Here is an 18,462-nt window from a genome sequence, read left to right as displayed (position 1 = left end):
ACCCAGATGCCCTTCAACAGAGGAATGGATACAGAAAATGTGGTACATCTACACAATGGAATATTACTCAGCTATCAAAAACAATGACTTTATGAAATTCATAGGCAAATGGATGGGACTGGAAAATATCATCCTGAGTGAGGTAACCCAATCACAGAAAAACACACATGGTATGCACTCATTGATAAGTGGATATTAGCCCAAATGCTCGAATTACTCTAGATGCACAGAACACATGAAACTCAAGAAGGATGACCAAAATGCAGATGCTTCACTCCTTCTTTAAAGGGGGAACAAGAATACCCTTGGCAGGGAATAGAGAGGCAAAGATTAAAACAGACACAGAAGGAACACCCATTCAGAGCCTGCCCCACATGTGGCCCATACATATACAGCCACCAAACTAGATAAGATGGATGAAGCAAAGAAGTGCAGGCCGACAGGAACCGGATGTAGATCTCTCCTGAGAGACACAGCCAGAATATGGCAAATACATAGGTGAATGCCTTCTCAAAATTTTAACCCTGAATTACTCCTGTGTGAAGGAAATGCAGAGACAGAGACAAAGTGGAGTAGAGTAGTCACTATTGCTGATGCCAAGAAGTGCATGCTGACAGGAGCCTGATATTCGTGTCTCCTGAGAGGCTCTCCCAGAGCCTTATCAATACAGACACAGATGCTTGCCACCAACCATTGGACTGAGCAAGGGGACCCCAATGGAGGATTTAGGGGAAGGACTGAAAGAGCTAAAGAGGTTTGGAACTCTGTAGGAAGAACAACAATATCAACCAACCAGATCCCTGAGAGCTTCCAGGATCTAAACCACCAACCAAATCATATACAAGGAGGGATCCATGGCTCCAGCACATATGTAACAGATGACTATCTTATCTGACATCAAGGGGATGGGAGGTTCTTGGTCCTGTGAAGGCTTGATGCCCAGAGTGAGCTGGGAGTGGGTGGGTAGATGGGGGAGCATCCTCATAGAAGCAAGGGGGAGTGGGTGGGCTAGGGGTTTTCCAAGGGGAAGCTAGGAAGGGGGTAACATTTGAAATATAAATAAATAAAATAACCAATAAAACATATTAATGTAGATGAAATTATTACATGAGGAAAAAACAAAACAAAACAAACTAACAAAAAAAAAACCCAGTTCTAGAACTGCACCTGAGCGAGCCACACTCTGCCGAGTTCTGGGTTTCAGATCACCCAGTCTACGGAGTACAGGTGACTATGGAGTGTGGGGTGTAGGCGGCTGTCGAACTACAGATACCAGTGGTCTGTAGGGCTTCTGTTCTCCCAGCACCCCCCCTGCCGCAGACCTTGCCGCATAGCAACACTCTACAGTACAGCAGCTGATCACTTCAGGTTTCTCCATGCGGTGGCGAGCCAGTGTCGCAGAAACCGGCCTGCCAGAGTTATCCACCAAGGATGCACCTTGGCCAGCTGAGAACCTTTGGGGTGCATAACGACAGCAGCCCGCGTTTTCGGTACTGAGTGCGAGAGCCCATATTATTTTCCTACTGGCATTCCTCCAGCAAAGGTGCGAGCCGGAATCGACTTCTATTTCCGTGAAACTTTGAGGCTGTTTTATGTTCTCTATTTTGCATTTCATTTGAAAGAAAAGAGGGTTGGTTTGTTTTTTTTTAATTTACATTTATTAGCAACTTCGATGTAAAATCAGGTGTGTACTTACGGACAAAGAGGGGTTACTGTGGAGTCAAAAGACAACTGTGAATCTTCTCTCCTTCCACTACTCACCTCCAAACACACTCCAAGTCCATGCTTCCAAATTCTTTTCAAATAGTGCTACTCCCTGATAACTTAACATTAAAGTGTATGAGTCTATGGGGGCCATTCTTTCAACCACATTTGCCAACCTGGACTTCACTATAGTTATGCAGGTAAAGCTGACCTTCACCCCGGATCCCAAAAGAGAGAGAATCAACCTCATCCCGGACAGGCCTCCTGACAGATTATCTAATCTCAGGAGGTAAACCTTAAGCACATATACATATAAGAAGCTCCAAATAAATTCAGCAGTATATATACGTATGAATGCCTATATTGTGTGTGTGTGTGTGTGTGTGTTTGTGTATGTGTATGTGTGTCTGTGTGTATGTCTGTGTGGGTGTCTGTGTGTGTCTGTGTATGTGTATGTATGTATCTGTGTGTGTATGTCTGTGTGTGTGTCTGTGTGTGTCTGTGTGTATGTATCTGTGTGTATCTGTCTGTGTGTGTCTGTTTGTCTGTGTGTCTGTCTGTGTGTTTCTGTGTATGTGTGTATCTGTGTGTGTATCTGTCTGTGTGTGTCTGTGTATGCGTGTATCTGTGTGTGTCTCTGTATGTCTATGTGTGTGTGTGTGTGTCTGTCTGTGTTTATCTGTGTGTGTCTGTGTATGTCTCTGTGTGTCTATGTGTGTATGTGTGTGGGGGTGTCTGTGTGTCTGTGTGTGTGTATCTCTGTATGTCTGTGTCTGTGTGTCTGTGTGTATCTGTGTATGTCTGTGTGTGTGTCTGTGTGTGTCTGTGTGTATGTATCTGTGTGTATCTGTCTGTGTGTGTCTGTTTGTCTGTGTGCCTGTCTGTGTGTGTGTCTGTGTATGTGTGTATCTGTGTGTGTATCATCTGTCTGTGTGTGTCTGTGTATGTGTGTATCTGTGTGTGTCTCTGTATGTCTATGTGTGTGTCTGTGTGTCTGTCTGTCTGTGTTTATCTGTGTGTGTCTGTGTGTGTCTATGTGTGTATGTGGGGGGGTGTCTGTATCTCTGTGTGTCTGTGTGTGTGTGTATATGTGTCTGTGTGTATGTCTGTGTGTGTCTCTGTGCATATCTATGTGTGTGTGAGTGTGTGAGTGTGTGTGTGTGTGTGTGTGTGTGTGTGTGTGTGTGTTTAGCAATAATGACTAAAGAAGAAGGACTGGGAAGATATATGTTTCTACCTAGCAGTTGTACCACAGATGCACTGTCTAGTTGAGAAAGAATGAATTTCTAGGCTATATTTGTTTTTAAAATTAAATTAATCTTTGGTAAAAAGTTGCCATTTTAAGAAATTAGTCCTTGACTGCTACAGCCTGATGCCATTTCCATTCTGTTTGGCCTGTAAGCCTGTTATTCTCCATGACTTCTCCATAACTGTGTCCTTGCTTATAACAGAATAAATGGTGTGTGTGTGTGTGTGTGTGTGTGTGTGTGTGTGTGTGTACAGTACACATGTAGAGAATTCTTCCCAAATTTAATTTAAAAAATTTTAAGTACAGATTTTATAGTATATGAATTTTAATTTGAAAATAATCTTTAAATTCCAAAAAAAATAAATGTCATTTTTAGAGACTGGAAGGAAATATATGGGGAAAAAATCATTCTAGTTTTCTAAGATTGTTATAAGTGACGATCCTCATGTTTGAACATTCGACGATTTTATTATTCAACATTTAAAATTATAAATAGCATTTAAATGCTATAAGAGTCATAAGAACGATCACAGCCCAGTGTTACAGTTAACGCGCACCATTGAGCACAGCAAGCCAAGGGCTCTGACAATGCAAGCCAAAGCAGCTTAGAAAGAAAAGCCAACCTTAAAGGCATTCTGTAGCATATATGTATATATATATATATATATATATATATCATAGTGGAGAACAAATATTCTATGTATCATCTGCTGTAGATGACAAGGACACATATGTCATGGAACTTCAGTGCCATCTGCAGAGTAACTCATCTAATTATTCCAGTAATTACTAAATTGGAAATCAGATGGCTATGAAGTTCGGTCACATAGTTCATGTTGAAAACTTCCTCAAAGTTAGCTGTTATCTCTGGCAAGCCACTGGAAAGCCCCATCTGTTGGTTTTTAAGCAAGAGCCCAAGGAGCGGGTAGAACATAGAGTGATAGAAAAGTCTCTTCTGTCATAGCCATGAAGTAGATGTTTATGCATTCCCTTCCACAGTCAGACTAAAGACATCTGAGTCACAAGAACTGGAAAAGAGAAAGTGAAATGGTTAACAAAAGCAGTAAAGTTGAAACCAGAAATAATTGAACAATGGCAACAGAAACAAGATCAGCCTTAGTCTCTCAGCATTCCTCTAGGAAGCATGAGAAATCTGACTAAAAACAACAGCCGCCACAAAGGACTCACAGCCATGCAAGATGGCGGCCACCACAGGCTCTGAAATAAAAGTCCTTCAAAATTCCCAATTATTGGAAGAACTGAAAGACGACCAAAGAATAGGCAAGGGCACAATTAGCTGGGTCTAGAGGACAGTGAAGTTATGACTCTTAAAAGATAGATAGGGTTGATAATTGGGTCTCCAAGAACAAAGTATGAAAACGGAACATACAGCCTTAAAATAGAATATGGGCCTAAATACGTAGAAGCACCTCCCCTGTAACATTTGTTTAAAAAAAGGAAGAAAGAAAGAAAGAAAAAAAGGAAGAAAGAAAGAAAGAAAGAAAGAAAGAAAGAAAGAAAGAAAGAAAGAGTGAGTAGGAGGGAAGGAGGGAGGGAAGGAAGGAAAGTCAAAGCGAGGGGCATGAGAGGTTCAAATGGAATGGTGGGTCCAATAGCCAGAGCAGTGTGGACAACATGACACGATTCCCACAGTATCCAAGTCATCCTGCAGGAACTCCAGTGTGTTGGTGGAAGAAGATGAAGACGAAGAAGACGAAGAAGACGAAGAAGACGAAGAAGACGAAGATGAATACGAAGAAGAAGAAGAAGATGAAGAAGATGAAGAAGAAGAAGAAGAAGAAGAAGAAGAAGAAGAAGAAGAAGAAGAAGAAGAAGAAGAAGAAGAAGAAGAAGAAGAAGAAGAAGAAGAAGAAGAAGAAGAAGAGGAAGAAGAAGAAGAAGAAGAAGAAGAAGAAGAAGAAGAAGAAGAAGAAGAAGAAGAAGAAGAAGAAGGTGATGATGATGATGATGATGAAGCTGCCACAACTGCCCAAAGGAAACACAATGTCATAGCAATTAGTCACCAAGGCCCCAGGCTCCCCTTTCCCCAGCCAATCCACATTTTTCTAGATACACCTTTTTTCTAGATAACCCCAGTCCACCTACATGAATCGAGAAGGTATGCCCATGAGGAACAGTGGGCACAACTAACTCAACTGTAAATGGGCACCAGAGACATTTCACAATCACCTGCTGCTTACCCCACCCTGCTCTCCAACCATAGCCACATGGTAGCCCACAGAGTTGATGGTAAGGCTTCAGGGAGCAACCTGTGGGACTACTGCTGGGTTTCGGGAGCTTTGGCTGTACCCCTGCCTGCTTTCTTAAGTGTTGTGCTGTCTAACACAACATCCTGTGCCTATTCCTCCACTCCCACCCTTGGCTGAAGCTTAGTTTATAACCCTCTGTTCCCTCTGAAATTGGTCTGCAGTGAGGAATTTAGGACTTCCTGTTGTTTTTTTCCTCATCATCCTCATCGCCCTTCACAACCTGACACTTGCCGTAGCCAGAAGAATCAGATGGCAAAAAGGGAAGAAGGGGAAAGAAGGAGGAGGAGGGGAAGGAGGAGGAGGAAGAAGAAGAGGGAGGGAGGAGGAGAAGGACCTAAGTCTGGTCACCAAAAGGCTGGCGGAAGTTGACTTTACCTGCCCACACCTAGGACCCAGAGTGTTTGTTTGCTGACAAGGTTAGGTAAGAGACCCTGTCATAACTGAAGTCAACCTCTGGGCAGATGTAGCACATGGATAAGTGAACCTACAGACACATGTAAGCATACAGGTACGAGAGAGAGAGAGAGAGAGAGAGAGAGAGAGAGAGAGAGAGAGAGAGAGAGAGAGAGAGAGATCCCCAAGATTAATGCTTACCAAATCTCTTTTCTGAAATGAAAGCAAAAGGAGTGGACCTGGGAGGAGAGAAGGGAGAGCAAACTATGGCCTGCATGTAACATGGGAGAAAATAAAAAACACCAAATAAGAGCTGTAATGCCCCCTCTTTTCCCTATATAATACTTCTACAATTAAAAATTAATAAATAAACAGTATCTTTGACATTTGAAAGGATATTGTGTTATGCTTCTAAATTTGGGAGTAATTAAATAACATATGCTCCATAGCCCTCATAGATGAAACAACAATTTTCCTAAAAATGTATAGAACTGTGAAATATTTCATATGTGTGTGTGTGTATATATGTGTATACACACACACACACACACACACACACACACACACACACACTCATATCCACACACTGTGAGGAAATTCACAGCTCCACTTAAACCTTCGTCCCAGTAGTATCTAACAAAGATAAGTTAACTACGTGCTCAAATTCTTTGGAAGTAAAAAATAGACCTTTCAAAAAATAGGGGGGAAGGAATGGCTTAATGAAACCTAAGTGAGATTTTAACATGTTCCAAAATAAAACATAGCAACATATGGAGTCACTAGCAACCAATCATCTCCCAAAACACTTGAGAATACATTTGGGGGATTCATGGAGTGCTATCTTTAATATAGTAATTTATGTGTTGAAATGTGTCCATCTTCTTCTGAAAATTAAGTAGCCTAGCCTATCTGATCTACATGTTAAAATACAAATTCTCACTTGGCTTACACACACACACACACACACACACACACACACACACACACACACACATACACGCACACGCACTTCCAGAAGTCAAGAATTTTCAAGCAAGCTTGATCTCTGACCCCTTAATGCGCAAGACACCAGTTCAGAAGTAGCACTTGAAAACGTCAGAGAGGCAGCAATGTACCCCACAAACTGAAGGGAAGCTCTGAGGTTTTAGGACATTCCTCCAAGGTATGAATTGCTCTGCAATGATTCTCGGCTACCCAGAGAAACCCTGTCTAAAAAGAGAGATGGGGGCAGGGAGAGGGGAAGGAGGAAGAGGGAGAGGAGGAAGAGGAAGAGGAAGAGGAAGAGGAGGAGGAAGAGGAAGAGGAGGAAGAAGAGGAGGAGGAGGAGGAAGAGGAGGAGGAGGAGGAGGAGGAGGAAGAGGAGGTGGAGGAGGAGGAACAAACAAGAAAAACCCACCTCGTGGAAACCCTTCTCAGAGCATATACAGCTGTATGATGTGATTGAGGTAACTTTTTTTCTTTGAAAATGGATTTTTTTCATATTTTATTTTTCTATTTTGATCTTGGTTTCCACTCACTCAGCTCCTACCAGATCCTCCCCATCTCCCCACTCACTCAAACCCCACTGCCACTGTGTGTATGTGTGTGTGTGTCTGTCTGTCTGTCTGTCTGTCTGTCTGTCTCTGTCTCTGTCTCTCTCATTGAAAAACAGGCATCTTGCCCCACATGTGGCCCATACATATACAGCCATCCAATTAGACAAGATGGATGAAGCAAAGAAGGGCAGGCTGACAGGAACCAGATGTAGATCTCTCCTAAGAGACACAGCCAGAATACAGCAAATACAGAGGCGAATGCCAGCAGCAAACCACTGAACTGAGAATAGGACCCCCATTGAAGGAATCAGAGAAAGAACTGGAAGAGCTCAAAGGGGCTCGAGACCCCTTATGAACAACAATGCCAAGCAACCAGAGCTTCCAGGGACTAAGCCACTACCTAAAGACTATACATGGACTGACCCTGGACTCTGACCTCATGGGTAGCAATGAATATCCTAGTAAGAGCACCAGTGGAAGGGGAAGCCCTGGGTCCTGCTAAGACTGAACCCCCAGTGAACTAGATTGTTGGGGGGGAGGGCGGCAATGGGGGGAGGATGGGGAGGGGAACACCCATAAAGAAGGGGAGGGGGAGGGATTAGGGGGATGTTTGCCCTGAAACCGGAAAAGGGAATAACACTCGAAATGTAAATAAGAAATACTCAAGTTAATAAAAATAAATAAATTAATTAATTAAAAAAAAAGAAAAACAGGCATCTAAAAAAGTAGAAACAAACTAGAATTGGACAAAACAAACAGGAGGACAGAGAGGGAGAGAGAGACAGAGACAGAGAGACAGAGAGGGGATGGGGGAAGGACCAAAGAAAGAGCCCAAGAAACAGACTCTGAGACACACACATTTCCACACATAGAAATCCTGTAAAAACACAAAGTTGGAAACCATAAAATATAAACAAAAGACTTGTATGGGGAGGGAGGACTAAAAAAAAAAAAAAAAAAACCCGCTGAGTTGATTTCATGTTGGCCATCTATTGCTGGGTATGGAGGCTGCCCTTAAGAGTGGTTTGTTTCCCCAGTGAGATCTGTTGAAGAAAACTCACTTTTCATTTGCAAGTGGTTATTGGTTGGGGATAGCTGCTAGGTCAGGCTTCAGGCTGGTGGACTTCTGTTAGCACTGGCGTTCCATCTGGCTCAGACCTGTGCAGCCCTGTGAGTGCTGACACAGTCTCCGTGAGTTCATATGTACCTCAGTCCTGGCGTGCCTAGAAGGCCTTCTTCCTTGGCATTCTCCATCCACTCCAGCTCTTACAATCTTTGTTTCCCCTTCTGAAGGGTTCTCTGAGCCTTGAGGGAAAGGGTTTGCGGGAGACATCCCATTTGGGACCGAGTGTCCCAAGGTCTCTCACTCTCTGCACATTATCTACTTGTGGGTCTCTGTATTTGTTGGAAATTTTTAATCAATTGGATCAATTTAATTTTCAAGTCAATAAAATAGATTTTTGGTAAATGCGAGAGATTCAGAAAGACGTCTACTTCAGATGCATAAAATATCTTAGGAGGATGATATCCAACTTTCTTCAACACTTGAAAACAAATGCATTTGGAGAACATTTGGAATGAATATAATTTTGATTTGTTTATGACTTCTTTATTTTTCGACTCACAGAAGACTACCCACACAGGGAGGCTGAAATTTAACAGAATTGCTTGTCACTAATCCAAGCCCTTTTTGAAAAAAAAAAAAAAAATTCTTGCATCCTAGAGCAATTAAATACTTTAATGATTATTCTGAAATGTTTCATTTTTAAAATTTCACCCACCCACAAAAAAATAATATAGAAGATTAATGTTCAAGGCCATTGCATAGCAAAGAAAGCATAGATTTAAAGGTCTTTCAACTTCTAATCTCATGCACAACACATTTTCCTGTATTCCAGAAAGTTACCCATGCACAGAAACAAGTTCACCGTGTTGTCAAAAATTTGTTACTTGAGAACATCAAAATGTTCTGATCCACTGAAACTTTAGCCAAGAGCAGAACTTTCCAACCCTAACGTCAAAATCAAGTATCTGGTGTTAGCATCCCTTCCTAAGGCCCAGACCATATGACAACCACTTAGGTAACAATGGAAACAAAACTGTCATGGTTTTCAAATAAAATAAGCACTTTTCAAACTATTATACCTTAGCAGAAGTACAAAATGGGAAGGAAAGCAAAAAAAGGAAGCTCCTCTAGACGGATTTCTGTATGGTGGGGGGAGCTTCTTCCTAAGCAGATGGGGGAGGCTAATCAATTCTCTGATTTCTCTACTCTAAGTATTTACTGGTTCTTTTTAATTACAAGAAGAAGAAAAAAAGACACCATAAATTGTCTGTTTTACTGTCTGTGCTAATTTCATTTCATTATATACTTGGAGTAAGCTATTATTTTCCCGCTGGTTCCCATGGCATTTTTCATTATCCATTGCTAATTGTCTAGCATTCACATAGGACTGTGACCCAAGTAGGCTGCTGCGGGGGCTGGCGTTCTAGAGAAAGCTGAGCAGCAATGGGACTCAGCATTGTTATTATTGTGACACATTAGAAAATTTCCACCCACTTACATGCCCACATCGCTCTACTGCACATACCCAGAGGGGCCATGCACTGAGGCATGGGAGGCCATCTGCACCAGACTTCCCACTTGGTGATAATCATTGAGCACCAAGGGAAGATTATACATCGAGTCTGCTGGGTGCAGCTGTGAAGCCGGAGGTCTGGCTCCCCTTGGCATACATAAGTGCTGATCTTCAAACACAGCTATGATGGATCTGTTTAAGAGGTTCCTTGATTCCTAACCATGACCACGAACACCTGATCAGGCCAGAGGATACCTTCAAATTACCATATCAAAGGGCAATTTAGAGAGCTAACCAGTTCTTGAGACATAAACAGGTTGGCGATTTTGAAATATATTTTGTCACGCAGTGATTAAGTTATTCCCCATGGAGTAACTCCCCTCAACTTCTTGGTTGTGGAATTTGAAGAGTCTCCCAAAACAATATAGACTATTGTCATCGCTCTTGGACTTAAAGGTAGGACCCTATTGCTAAAGACAACCACATGCTTCAGACACAAGCACTGCAGGAATCACCAGGTTGTGATGGCACACACCTTTAATCTCAGCGCTAAGAAGACATAGGCAGACAGATCTCTGTGATTTCAAGGCCAGCCTAATCTACAGAGTGAGTTTCAGGATAGCCAGGACTATACAGTGAAACCTTATCTCGAAAAACAAAACCAAAGCATTGGAGGAATTCAGTTTCAAACTGAAACTGATGTGGAAGCCTCCTGCCTGAAGCCCAGCTCTCAAGCTATCTTAGGGATATCTACCCAGCTGTAAAGTCTATAAACCACAACAATGACCAGCATGATCTCCCCAATGGTACAATAGTGGCATTTATATTTTAGGGGCAACCAACAGGCATCTCATTAGACTTAAAGCCCACTTGACAGGAGTGAATTATGCCTGTTAGTCAATTACCCATTGATGGAGGTCACTAACCCTAGATGAGAAACTACCACTGCCACTCTCCTGAATCAGTATAATTCCCACCTGTATTCTAAATACCTGCACGTACACCCACAGATAAGTGTGCCTCAGCATCGTATTTGTTTAGTTGTTTTATCAGGTTCTTATATCTACCACTCTTCCAACCTTTATTCCACCCTAATCCCTTCCAACCCCACAACACTAGGTAGAAGAGAAAGGTTAGAGGGGAAAGGTGTATAGATTTCTTTAGACTACTTCCTGCTGGTTAGAGGCATTGAGTTCTCTGGGACAAATCCAATCATCATTGTCAGAATATCTCCAACTTCTCATCTCTTTGTTCATAACCACTTGACCAACTGCAGCAACAGGCACCAGCAGCAGCAGCCACAGGTTCTCTCAGGGCTCTCCCATTTACACCCTCTCCAGAGTTCCCAGAATTAAACTATCTGCAGCTGGCAAAAATCACGCCCTTGCTAGAGCATGAGACAAATCATAATCACCTGCTATGAAGCACCCTCTTATCCCATAGCTGAGATTAAAACAAAAACATATTCATATAATATAATTCATATAATTCATATAATAATATAATTATTCCTATAATATAATAAACATATTCATATAATATAAACATATTCATATAATATAATTCATATAATATATATATTATATATAATATATATAATATAAAAGAAAAGAAACCAAAATTCTCACTACAGTACCTCTCACCTCTCATCAAAGAAGCTTCATTTTTAGTGGCAGACAAGGACCATCGTAGAAATCCACAACTGTTCAAACTTCCTAGAACAACTTATCATGTGGTACCCAACTCCAATCACAATAGAACCCCATGTACAACAGAACCCCACATACATAATCCCAAACTCCTAACACTATGGACTGTCATAGAAGTCGGGGAAGACTATAGAAGCCAGAAGAAGGAAATACCTTCTGTGAGATAGTGTCTACTATATGTGACAGAGAAACTGTACCCAAGAAATCTCAAAACTCACATTCACCTATGCAAGTCCTGCCTACAAAGCCTTAGTACAAGTTCACATGTCATTGTGGATGGGGGAAATCTCACAAGACTCTGCTCTTAATAAAGAGCTCTAAAAAGGCAATGGCTGCAGAAAGAGAGAAATTAGTCTTCTCCAGGGATGAGTTCCCTGGTGGGTTAACCATCCAATCCCAAGTGGTCACTCCTAAACACATAAACAAATGAGCAGCACCAAATGGACTCAGCAAGCTGTATTTATATTCACATATAGGTGCATACATATATAATTTTAAAGAAGAGGTAATGAATTTCAGAGGGAGTGGGGAGACTCTGGAAGAGTTAAGAGGTGGGGGAAGGTGAGGTAAAAATTGTGCAAACACCATATTCATACATGAAATTCTCAAAAAAATTTAATCTAAAAAAAATGATTCCCAGTAGATCCAAATTGGATCTTGGTAGTCAACTATGATTGTCTTTATGGATTCAAACGTGCAAAGCAAAACTCCATTAGACAAAGAGCATGCAATACTACACAGTAGGATCACGGCGGGGGGGGGGGGGTGGAGGGCTGTCAAAGGCTCCGTCACAATGCCGAACGTAGTGTGTTTATTCATGTACCTTGCAGACATGCACATGAGTAAGCTCTGTCACATAAAGCAGGGCTCTGGTTTATAGCACACTAGGGGCTGATCACTTGTATCGCAGATCATGATGTTCTTTTAGGGGTTAACCAAGACCCTACTAATACTGTAAATGTTCTTACATAAGAGCTGAAGGGCAGCTTCAAGCAACATCTGTGGGAATCACCACAGTCTGATAGTCCACTCCTGGGCTTTGCAGTTGAAGACGGGGATATTTAAAATCCCCACAGAAGTGCTCGATTTGTGAATTGGCTCGCGCCCGTTTAAGCCAGTGCAGTATTACCAACCTTACGGTTCGATTAATTCATCCTCTTTTTCAGAACTCCTTTGATACCTCACATGTCCCTATCACTCTATTATCATCTGGCAAATTCGGTGACGCTGTCCTTCGCATGGGGTGGATCTTCACACTAAGATTGGTAAGTATCCTCATGGTTAGTTTAACCCATCGTAAGCCCATGAGAGGACTATACCGAAGCCACAGGTAGCATCCTCTTTATTCCTCACCACGTTCTTGACACTTTGTTTAAAGAGAGCTGAAATCTATATTAGTTTAAATGAATGAGAGGTACAACCCATAAATTCCCCCTTTATTTTAAATTAATTGATATGGAGTCTCCCTATCTGTTGACATTCACTGATAGAAGATAAACCTCTTAGGCTTCTTCAGAAAACAGACCCCTTTTTCTTGTTGGCTCCACCAGTTAATCACTCTGTTGCTCTTGCCCTGTGGTTTTAGGTCCATCAATGGTTCCAGGCCCGCAGCCAACTACCAAATGCACAGGCTAAGAAAACTATTACTTTTAAAAGCAGAGGCAGCAGGCCTGGCAATGCTGTAGCTGAGCTGAGGCTGCAGCCCCCGCTTCCCGGTGCATTCTGATGGTGTTTGTTTGCCCCCACATTTCACTGTTAACCCCTAAAATCTACAGCACTGCAGAATCTTCAAAGGAATACCTTCCTCCTCCCCAAAGGCTCCAACCCCTCACCCAATGAGGAAGCCAAAACTTGCCCTGGTGACTGACAGCAGGCAACATCTATTCTAATGCTAGCTGAAGTCACTGCTCTGCCAAGTAAAACCTTTCTTCTTTGTCCAGGTCTTCTCCTCAGATGTTCTTACACCAAAAAGGCAACATCAGCCCTGTGAATATCTCACAGCGGCTCTAGCCTTCCCAGATGATTTTTTTCTAACCTAAACAAGGATCGCTTTCTGGTTTCCCTCCTTTTCCCTTATAGAATAGGACTTTGTCCTTAACAGCTTTTGGGGCTTGGAAAGACAGATGAGTGGGGTCTTTGGAAGAATGGACTTTGTAGCTTGTTTTTGTTTGTTTGTTTGTTTGTTTGTTTGTTTGTGGTGGGATTGGAATTGCACAGACAGGCAAGCTCTCTACCACTGAGCTACATCCCCAGGCCCCGCCCCCACCCCTGCCTGTTTCTCTGAATCTTCTCAACCAATTCCCACAGCTATCAGCTCTGTAGGATGTCTGAACAGAGGAGGCAGAACACAGCAACAGAAGACATTCCCTGAGGGCATTCTGCTCTCAAACTAATTTCTATCTGGTAGAGACCAGGGGAACTGGGAACATCTAAACACCACTGCCCTGCCGCTGAAGCCTCTGGGAAGCAGAGAGCCGCAGCAGCATCTCTAACACACGCAAGTCAGAACTAAACTTTCCAGAATGGATGAAAAGACTTCAAAACATTCTCTCCTGCTTTTCCCTCCCCACTGCCTCTGCTAATCTAGGAACGCACCCAGTAAAAAGCATCATTTCCAAACCAAAAATATTCAGTGGCTTTCCACGGGACTGCAACCGTCTAGACTCCTGTGGAGATTCTGTCTCAGAATCCCACTGTGAGGAGAGAAATGAAACCAGAAATGTATCTCTCAGCCTCCATACATCTCGCCAGCCATGCTTTCTTTTATTTAAATCTAGTGGAGTCCTATTTTGATAAGACCACCGGTATTTCCACGGAAAGAGGGAAGAGATTAAAGGCAGCTGTTCTTAAACAGGAAGAGTCAAATTGAGACGACTTCTTCAATAATTCAGTCATTTATTGGGCATCCAGTCATGGCTGGGACTCGATGCCTGACTCAAATACTGTAACAAAGATTGTCACAGAGGACACCAAATTCATGCCACATCTAATAAGCCTTAAGAAGGAATTCTTGCTATGTGACTTAGCAAGAATCACTCCAGAACTTACTTTTAAAATATCCCATTATCTACAGCTGTAAGCATTGTCTTGTTAGTTCTGCAATAAAAATGAGACCAATATCTAAAACACGAATATTAAAGATGCCAAAGAAATTGGCGGGGTATATTGCCTTCTTGCAATTAGACCAAAAGAAAGGTATATTCTGCCAATTCTAATCATCAGTAATATTGATAAATAAGTTATTTTAATTAATGAGAAATATTTTTATATATGGCCAAAGAAACCTAACAAAAACAACCAAAAAAAAAAAATTCTGTCTTTGGATAAACTTCATCTGGCTCCAGATATTTTCCAAATTGCTTATTGATGTGTCCTAAAATATCAATTTTAGTATAAATCATTCCAGTTTCCACAAACTTGAAGTTCAGGTTACCCCCTTAATTCACTGACGTAGAGACATGGGAACTTGATGCATGGAAGGAGGAAATTTGTACTTGGGAAATGATGAGAGAGTTTGCATATGGGGTCAGAGATGGGGCAGGAAGGCAGGATTAAAATGAGCCGCGGGGTAAAAAGAAGAGAGGTTCTGTTTGGTACTGGCCAGGTAAAGGGGAAAATGAACTTAGAAGTTGCAGCCTCGGGCAATGGAGAGTCCAGTGAGAGGCACTAAAGGAGAGAATACAGATCTTCCCACAAAGCCTCTTTGACTTATGGGAGCCCCAGATTACAAGGGAGAATGGGAGAGTCGTGAATGGAGATGGCAAAAACAAGCTGCCATTCTTCAAGGTAAAGACTGTAGAGTGAGGGGGGCAAAGATAGGAGTCTAAATTACTACTGATCTCAATAAGCTGTGGTTCTTGAAGCCCTTGGAGGTCTTGTGATGGTATCTCACTGTGGGTCACTAAGGAACCCACTATGACTGGACAGTTCTCTAGCAGGTGCCAGCCCAAGGCAGGCCGCAGGTATAAGAAAAGCTATTCAAATTTGCACAGTGTAACTACAATCAGGAGACTGTTCAATAATGTCAGAAGGATGGACACCCTCCCGTTCTATATCGATGGGCCAAGATGATGTGGAAATAGACAACTCAAACCCAGCCAGCTTCCTGGGGATTATACCTCCTGCCTCCAAAATGGCAGTCAATGGCCTGAGAATGGGGCAATGTATGGTCAACTCAGTAACCAGGAAGGAGAAGCCTGTCTGTGTGCAAGGAGATGTGTCACACCACCCGAAGTCAAGTAAAACTTACAAACCTTGTCAACCATTCTGGTTCTCAGTCTGATCTGAGGACAGCTGGTCTAATGAGGATTCCAAGGAAGCCTGCCTACCCCTGCATGGGCTACGACTGGAAAACCCAGTAGGGGAGAAACAGAGAATGAGCCAAGCAGGAACAGAGTCTCCAGGGAAGCTCCGCAGAACAAAGGCAGGCAGAGTCATAATTATTATATTTTGCATTTACTTGGCATTTGCTATGTGCCAGGTCCTTTACGCTCGTTTAAGTCCAACAATGGTCCTGTGAAATTGAAATTATTATCATCATCACTTAACGGATGAGGAAAAAAAAGCTGAGCTCTGAAAAATGAGTGTGAGACACTCCCAGTCACAAGGTAGTCAGTCAAGTGTCAGAGCAGTCTGGATTTGACCCCAGCAGTCTAGCTTGAGCCCTCCATTTAACCACTCTGCTAGCCTGCCACTCGTCATGGAATTCTTCTGAGGCCAGGAGGCAACAGATTTAGCAACCACAAGTGCAACAATTTTGATCCAAGGTCTGAAGAGGGAAAACAAGAATTCTGAATGACATGGAGGACCGTGGACACCAATTTGAGCCAACAGATGGAAACAGGAAAAAGAAAAAAAAAGAGAGAGAGAGAGAGAGACTGAGAAATAAAAGGGATAACATCTCAACGGTCAAAGCTAATTTAAAAAACTATTTGCTGACCCCCAACAACAACAAAAACTACATGGCTGCAGTCTGATGCATCTGTTTATCATGTAGGTTCTCAGCCTGAGATTTCCTCCCATCAGATAAAAATTACCATTGCGCATAAGCAGATGACTGCAATAAATATGGTAAGGAACTAGCATTGCCAGCAAGGTTTTTTTTTTTTTTTTTTTTTTTTTAAGAAGAGAGAAAGGCTGCTAATTCTAAGATTGGGAGCTGAAAAAGCCCCCAGATGACATCAGCCCAAATTCTCCTAGAAAAGAAATGACAGGAAGCTGGCTCCTGGAACTTTCTCTACAGAGGTGACTCATTTCATGCCTGAGGACAGGCATGAGATAGGACACGCAGGGGTCTGGCAGGAGGGCTGGGGGAAGGAGGATCCGGCTTCCATTCTCTTCACTTCTTTCTCTTTTGAGGATGCTCCAACCCAAGCTTTGCCCTGCCCCCTCCCCAGTTCAGACTTGGGAATCCTAACCCCCACTACTTCAGATCGCAGCCATATTTAGACATACCATCTGCCGAGAAATAATACAAACTGAGTTCTTAAGAATGGAGCCCCGTCCAACACAACTGCTACCTTTACAACAAGAAGAAACCCGGCCACAAGCATGGGCATGGTAGGAAGAGAGGCCCCGTGAGGACAAAGCCAGATGACCACCACCCATGACACTGAGGAGGAAGGAGACCAGCTCTAGATCTCAGGCTTCTCCCTGCATAACAGCTGCTGGTTACACCTCCCAGTCAATGGTCTAGCCTAGATGCCTTATGCAGCTGCGTGCTCCGAACTGCAGATGAATATCAGAGAAGTGCTTGCTGTCTCCTTGACTCAATATGTATGTCTCCCCTAAATATGTATGTCTCCCTGTCCTAAAACAGACTTGAAAGGGACCATGCCTCTTACAGGGCTCGGAGGAGAAAATGATGCAAAAACCTTTTCAGGTTTCTACACCAAAGTTTTGAGCCACCGTGAGACCTGTGTTCAAAACCTTATTCTAGTCCTTATGAATTAACACAAAATGCCTTTAGACTCTCTCTGCCCCTTGCTCCCTCTGCCCCATATGTTCATGCTTCTGAATGCTATGCAAAGCCCATCCCCTGCTAAGTATGGCTTTTCCTGTCACCCCTCAGCTCGAGATAACGTTTCAGGACAAAACCCATTGAGTCTCTATATATGGGGTCTAATTTTAAGCCAAAGGGGCCCCCAACTCCTTCTGTTCTGGTGGGAATCTTCTAGTTTAACAAAGTCAGTGTGTGCTCAACTCACTGTCCCTGAGCAGAGGGATTACATATCCAGGTCTCAACACAGGGGCCTCTAATCCAAACCCTCCCCAGGAAAGTCCTCCAAGTCAAACATCACCCCAACTCCTCTCTTAATGTGATTGCTTCCCATTCAGCTCTAAAAGGGGACTATTCAACCCTTCCAAGCAACCAGATTTTAAGCTTTTAATACCTAGCAAGCTGGGCAGGTAGGTAATAGTTAGAGGTTTGTTGCTTTGAGAAAGCCTTCAATGGTCCTCATAGCCTGCTTGCCCCCCCCCCCCCCCATCGTTTAGAGTGTCTATCACAGAGTCTGGAGAGACTACCACTCAGAAAACAGTAGCGTATGGCCTGAGAACCAAAGAGCATGAAAAGGAAGGCTACAACAGTCCTTTTTTTCTGTTTGAGCATTGTCTTAATACTTCTGTTTTCCTTTGTTAAGCAATGGAACATAAACTAAACCTAAGAGTCAGCTCAGATGTGTGCTGTCTCTTCCCTCCACCCTTCCTTTCTTAAATTGGATTGAGTGTGGGGTAACAGAAGAGGTTGAAAGCTAACACTGGAATTCTTCACTGGAAGGGACATTCCTTGGAGGATATGTGTGTGTTATGCTGATGCCCCGCTGTCTTTGTGAATAGTCCCTCAGCATGTGTTCGATGGATACAAAGGATTTATTCTATGATGTTTCCCCAGGGGATGGTCTTACTCTTCCCTTTTCCGGTTGATATGTAAGAGACCCAAAAGGTTACATTGTGCATGGGAAATCTGGTACCTAAATCAGACTAACTCTGAAGACATTTTGTGGATTCTGCTCTTCAAGCAAC

The 18,462-nt window shown here is 42.7% G+C and overlaps 1 protein-coding gene and 1 long non-coding RNA gene across 4 annotated transcripts in view; one reads left to right on the top strand and one right to left on the bottom strand.

Moving 5' to 3' along the window:
* The window catches only part of LOC102550910 (uncharacterized), a 77,686-nt gene extending 65,066 nt beyond the window's left edge, over nt 1–12,620 (top strand). Inside the window, exon 3 of the long non-coding RNA XR_010052270.1 lies at nt 12,606–12,620. This is a non-coding gene — a long non-coding RNA (uncharacterized LOC102550910). The remainder of the gene's footprint in view (nt 1–12,605) is intronic.
* The window catches only part of Syt16 (synaptotagmin 16), a 278,725-nt gene that overhangs the window by 160,063 nt on the left and 100,200 nt on the right, over nt 1–18,462 (bottom strand). The window lies entirely within an intron of this gene.

The sequence above is a fragment of the Rattus norvegicus genome, chromosome 6 (assembly GCF_036323735.1).
Source record: "Rattus norvegicus strain BN/NHsdMcwi chromosome 6, GRCr8, whole genome shotgun sequence".
Taxonomy (NCBI): domain Eukaryota; kingdom Metazoa; phylum Chordata; class Mammalia; order Rodentia; family Muridae; genus Rattus; species Rattus norvegicus.
Note: the sequence above shows the minus strand (reverse complement) of the source record. Positions and strands in the feature narration are given on the sequence as shown.